Source organism: Phyllostomus hastatus, unplaced genomic scaffold (assembly GCF_019186645.2).
Source record: "Phyllostomus hastatus isolate PE091 unplaced genomic scaffold, TTU_PhHast_1.1 phas_contig_1162, whole genome shotgun sequence".
NCBI classification, from domain to species: domain Eukaryota; kingdom Metazoa; phylum Chordata; class Mammalia; order Chiroptera; family Phyllostomidae; genus Phyllostomus; species Phyllostomus hastatus.
The window spans coordinates 2,144,218-2,150,217 of record NW_025333537.1 but is presented as its reverse complement, the minus strand read 5'-3'; the positions used below and the strand labels follow the sequence as shown (position 1 = coordinate 2,150,217).

At 51.2% G+C, this 6,000-nt stretch overlaps 1 protein-coding gene across 3 annotated transcripts in view; it reads left to right on the top strand.

Annotated features, from left to right (window-relative positions):
• The first annotated feature begins 3,131 nt into the window (after nt 1-3,131).
• CORO1C (coronin 1C) overlaps nt 3,132-6,000 on the top strand; it is a 72,828-nt gene continuing 69,959 nt past the window's right edge. Inside the window, exon 1 of one of the 3 annotated variants that reach the window (XM_045844101.1) lies at nt 3,132-3,307. The gene's annotated coding sequence lies outside the window, so the exon portion shown is untranslated. Of the gene's footprint in view, nt 3,308-3,374; nt 3,395-3,526; nt 3,728-6,000 lie in introns of those variants that run through there. The other 2 variants (XM_045844107.1, XM_045844127.1) reach the window with 2 other exon arrangements.

The following is a 6,000-nucleotide window of genomic DNA, read 5'->3' as shown; positions in this document are numbered from 1 at the left end:
GCCTCTCACATGGCCCCCACTGGGGATGTGGCCCGCAACCCAGGCATGTACCCTGACTGGGAAATGAACCTGTGATGCTTTGGTTTGCAGCCCACGCTCAATCCACTGAGCTATGCCAGCCAGGGCTTCCTTGTATTATTTCTTACACCTGCATGTGAATCCACAGTCATCTTGAAATAAAAAATTTAATTAAACAATACAGCCTTCTGTAGCCAGCCTAACATTTTCCACTTTTATTTCGCAGAAGGCAGCACTCAAAGCAGTGACGATCAAGATTTATCGATGTACAGTGAATTGTAATGTTCTCTGAGCTTTGTCCTCTTCTGTCACTCAGGTAGGGGTCTCGCCTACTGAGGTGGCTCCAGGGGCTTCCAGCCTCTCTCTTTTTAAATTATTATTATTATTTGTTCACGCTTCTGTAGGGCAATTCACTCAGCTTCCAGGTTGCCCTGGCAATCTAAGAATAATGTCCCCTCTTGGCTACTGAGAAACTGGAAAAATTATTTGCTCAGGAGCCTCTGAATGCAAGTCCCAGAATTCTTTCTTCTTCATACATGGGTGATCTGGAATCACTCTTATTTTTCCTGATTATTAAATTTATCGTTGGCATCTCTCTTAGACCACTTCAGGAATCATCACCTTTTGGAAGCAGGAAAAAAACTCTCAAATCCAGCATCTTACCTGGACCTGAACGCCTCCATTCAGGGCCAGCTTGGACAGAGCCAAGGTTTCCTCAGGGCCCACAAAGACGTTGCTATGGATTCAAGGACGGCGAGACGATGGGGGTTTTCTCCTAGCAAAGAAGGGGTTTTGCAGTTTTCCTCCTGCTTCTGGAAACAGCAGCTCCCCGTTGAGCACATTTGGAGCAGGTGTGGGGTGGGATGATGAGGTGGCATTGCTTCTGGCTTTCGATGCTTCCTCTGTAAAAACTACCTCCCTCAAACCAGGGATAAAACCAGGAACTGAAACAGGCAGCTGGAAGGCAAAGGTCTTGGGATCTTTCTTTCACAGCGTGTTCTGTGGCTGCCTTATGGTGGTGTCATGGGGAGGAGTTGGTGTCATGGAAAATTTTACTTCTAAATTCATCATTTAAAGAACTAGGAGACGGGAATCAACATGCTTTAAACTTGAAACGCCTGCTTTGTGCTGGACACTATGCTGGATGCTTTGCCATGCTTCAATCCATTGAATCTAAACTCAAATCTTCAAAGCCGCTTGCATTTGGATGAACAACACAACATAGACGAGGGGAGTAGAGCTCAGAGAGCAGAAGTGACTTGCCCAAGGTCACACAGCTGGTAAGTAGTAGAGCCCGAATTTAGAACCAAGTCTCTCAGAATCCAAGGGGTGTGTGTGTGTGTGTGTGTGTGTGTGTGTGTGTGTTTGTCATGCCACCATCGAGGCGGTTTAACGTAACAACTAGCTGGCTAAGGGTGCAGACTCTGTAATTAGGGGAATGTCAGCTCTATCATCAGCTCCCCCGGTTTAGGCTTTGTGACCTTGGACAAGTAATTTAACTTCTCATTTTCTTCACCTTTACAGATGAGGGTTAAGAATTGTTTTGGCACCATAGTATTATCGAGGGGATTTCAGAAGATTTTGCGTTTAAATCACAAAGAGAGTGACTGGCATATATTAGTGACGGAAAATGTTAGCAATAATCTGTTACCAAAGAGGGAGCCAGTTTGGTTTCCAGTTCCATCTCAGAGCGCTTTATCAACCTTCATTTTCCCAGAACCACGCAGAACTCACCTGCTCTCAATGTCTTTGTTTCACTCAAGATAGGAAGTATAATGATGGTCCATCTTTTTGTGCATCACCAAATACCAGGCTCTGCCCTAGATGCTTAGCCACTTTCATCTCATTTAAATGAAGTGAGCAGCCAAGTCTGCCTACCAAAGGAGTGCTCAGACCCTCCTGCAGTCAGTGGTTGTTTCAACGCAAAATGAAATGCATCCCCGCTTAGTGAAGCCCAGCAGTAATAGCAACAGGTGCATGTGCTGAAGGCTTATTACAAGCCAGGCACCCTGCGGAATGCATGCATTCTTAAATCTTCAACTGATGACATTTTTTTTTTCATTGCTTTTAGAGGGAAAGGAAGGGAGAGAGAGAAACATCAATGCAGGAAGAAACAAGAGTTGCGTTCTACACTCGCCCATACCGGGAATCGCACACCCTGACCAGGGACGGAACCCGCAACATACATACACACCCGACGGGGAACTGAACCCTCGTCCTTTCTGTTCCCGGCGACACTCCGACCGGGTCACACGGTCCAGGGCCTGCCGAGTGCATTACCAACAGTGGGCTCACGGAATCCTTCAGAGTGGGGCTGCTACTACAGAATCCCTATTTTACTGATACAGAAACTGAGGCTTAGAGAGGATAATTTGCTGTGATAGCTGTCTTGGTTCAGGTGGACATTGTTTTACATAACGCACATTTCTGAGGTGGATGCTTAAAATGAAAACATGTGAATTGCAAACATGACTTGCTTCGGCAAGTAATTAGCTCTCTCTCTCAGCTTTGCCCAGTTTCCCCAACCCTTGGTACTTCAGAATTTGGTATTTCAGAAGCGGACTCTGGCTATTATTAATAAGACAGTTTTACGCTAACGATCAGGAAATTAGGGCTTGTAGAGATGAAAGAAACTGCCCCAGGACACAGTCTGACAGCAGCCGAGCTGGCGCTCAATCCCGGGGCCTTGACTTTCAGGCTGGGGCGGTCTAATTATTAAGCAAACGAGCGAGGGACTTTGACCTGGAAAAGGAAGGGAGGGACCCTGCATCCTTCATTTCCTCACCTGCGAAATGGGGTCAAGACGGGCCCTCCCTGTAGGGGCGGGGGATACCTGGGAGTGGCCCAGCTAAGGTTCAGCCACCCAGTACTAGGAATATGACAATTGAAAGTGGGGGTAGAGCCAGAGCAACCCGAGTCCCCAGAGGCGGTGGTGGGAAAGGATACTGGGAGCAAAGGCGGAGCTTAGGCAGCCAGAGGCGGGGATTCGAGAACTTGGGGCGGAGCTTGGAGCTCTAAGCGTTTAGATAGGAAGTGGGCGGGGCTGACAGTGCTGCGAATAGGGTGTTTAGTCTATGGGCGGGTCTTCTAGAATTTGCTGCGGAGTTTTGTGGTGTCGATAGGTCGGTTTTGAAGCAATGGGCGGGGAGCTCGGCTCAAGGACCCTGGAGGCTGGTTGAAGGGTTGGATGGGTAGTGGGCGGGGCTCAGTGGACCTGATGTTCCGGTTTTTAAGGGGCTCTGGAGGAATCTTTGAAGAGCCCGGCATGTGGCCCTGCAGAGCCAAGCAGGTCAGTGGGCGGGGCTCTAAGACCGCCGCTCCCGGTTAGGAGGGGCAGTGGGCGTGGCCCTCCGGTCTCTGAGCCGACTAGCGGGAGGTACGTGCGCCTGGGCCCGGCCTTCCTCTGCGGCCCTCATGCATCCTTGAGTGCGACCAGAGGGGGCGTTAAAGAGAGTGAGGCGTGGATCGCAGGGTGGGAACTGCACTTTCCTGCCGGAAGTGGGCGTGGAGCGCCGCAGCCCGACGGTTCTGGTTGGGCGCGGTGCGGCGCGGGGGTGGAGCCTGCGTGAGGCGGTGGGGGCGGTGGCGGCTGCCCACGCCCCTCCCCCGCGCCGCTCTCAGTGCCAGGCGGGAGGCGACAGCGGTTGGAGGCTTCGTCGGGATTTGCAGCGGGGACTTTGGCGGCGGCGCCTGAGGCACCTCGGCCCTGGTGAGCAGCGCGCGCCTGGCGGGGCCGCTTGGGAGCGAGCCGGGCGGGCGGACCTGTCCTCTCAGCATGTGCTGGCGCCGGCTGACAGGAACCGGCGGGGCTGCGGGCAGGGCTGGGTGTAGGGGAGTGGACTCGGGTGGCTGCACGGGGTGCGGGTCCTTGGACCCGGGGCTCACCCTGGCCGGTGTGCGGGGGTTTGGGGTCGGGGCTGTTGTGGGAGGCTTGGGGCCTGGGTGAGGAGGGAGTTGGGGACTGAACCGCTTGGCCTGGGGAGATTGAACCGGGTCCCTTTTGGGGGGAGCTTGCCCAAGGGAGGCTTTTCGGGGTTCGGAAACCTCCTGGCCGGTTGAGGAGCTCCGGGCCGAGTGCGGTCTGTGCTGGGCGAGGAAGATTTTTAGGGGTCCGGGACCTGTCTGATTGGGTGGGGTTTGGGATGGGGAGGGGCTGCTTGAGACTAGGGTGCAGAGTCGGGGGGCGCCAGATCTGGGGACGGAGTTGGAGCGGCCCTTGGGAGCGAGTGCGGGGGGATAGGCAGTGTTGGGGTTCACGTGTGGCGGGGGCGAGCTGGGCCCTGCGTGGGAGGGGCGAGGGTGACTCTGGCCCGGGGGTTGCCTAGCTTTGGGTGCGAGGCTAGCTCCGGGTCCTGAAGATCTGAGTTAGGGGTCAGAAAGGGCGGCACAGAGCCAGAGCTAGTGTAATGTGGGTGGGGGCGGTTTGGGAAGGCGATGAGCCCGGCGTTGGGAGCCGAGGGCTGGGACTGGCGGGGGTGGCGGTGGGGGAGGGCGGTGGGGAGAGGAAGAATGAAGCAGGAATGCTGCAGGGTCGGGGGCCTGGAGTGTCTGGGTGAACTGGGTGATTCAGAGATGTGCTCCCCTAATAGCGAAACAGCTGGCGAGGGACGCAGTAAAAAGGAGCAAGGTGCAGGTGGGGCTTCGCTGCGCTTAAATGACTGAGGATGAGGTCAGATGTTGAGGGTGGAAATGCAGGAACCGAGCTCTCCCGCCTGTCTACACAGGCGCACACACACCAGCTCTCCGTCTCTTAAACCATTTGAATGTGTTGGGGGAAGTGGCAGGCTGCGGGAGAGCCGAGAAGAAAGGGGCTTCCTCTTGGAGAGAGGCGCTGGCCCTGCCGTCCTTTTTTGGGAGTGTTCAAAGGGTTTTGATCGCTGGAAAAGGAAACGTAGGCTTTACTGCATGGTGGTTTAGAAACACATCCTATATTTGGCCTTAATGTAGGCTGCCCTTGTTTTGTGGTGTCTGAAGCCCTTGCTCTACATGGTGCAAACGTGGGATTTGGTGTAAGAGGCAAATTGCAAGTTGTTCATCTCAGGGTAGCAGGATACAAAGGCCTTTCTTACCTATAAGACATTTGAAAAGAATTTAATACAGTGTGCGTTTTTAAACTGGTACTGGGTGGCGAGTGTATTTACTTTTGGAAATAGTTATCACGAAATATTAGGGCTCTCTTACCGGAGCCTTCTTGCCTGGGATTACCTTCTAAAACTGTACTTGTAGGGCTCTTAGTCACTCTATATAATAATGAATTTCATTGTCCTCCTCTGGCAAAACTCTCTCCTGACACCAGGGGCCTGCTCGAATAGTCAGAGACATGATTAAGTATAAGCAGTTGTTTTGTACCATCTTTTCAGCTGTGAAGGCAAAGAGATAGGTATATGTATTTTGGACTTGATTCTGTATATTTCAGAAAAGTAATTTAAGGAAACTAATGTTTTTGGCTTGGAGATACATTTCAGAGTTGCAGTTTTTGGATGTGAAACCTAATAGTGGTCTGAGAGGTTGTGTAAATAAATAGAGGTTAAAAAAAGTCAAATAAAACTGGAAATTGTGTTGTATGTTAGTTAGGTCTTGAGGACAGTGTTTTGTGGTAGGTGATAGTAGTCAGGTGTACTGAGAAATGAACAAAGATTGGTATAAAGGTCGGATACACACCTTTGTGACAAATCTGGAATGAACCCTGTCTGTATTTGTTTTCGATTATTTGTGGAAGGTAATTAAAGTCTGATGAATTTTAATAGACACATACCAATGAGATATCATTGCACACAGTATTGAATTTTCCTTTTTTAATTTTTATTTTAAAAAAGATTTTATTTATTTATTTATTTATTTATTTTTAGAGAGGGGATATGGAGGAAGAAAGAGAGAAAAACATTGTTCCGTGGCCTCCCACCCCTGCAGTAGGGGACCTGGCCCACAATCGAGGCATGTGCCCTGACTGGGAATTGAACCTGTGACCCTATGGTTTGCAGT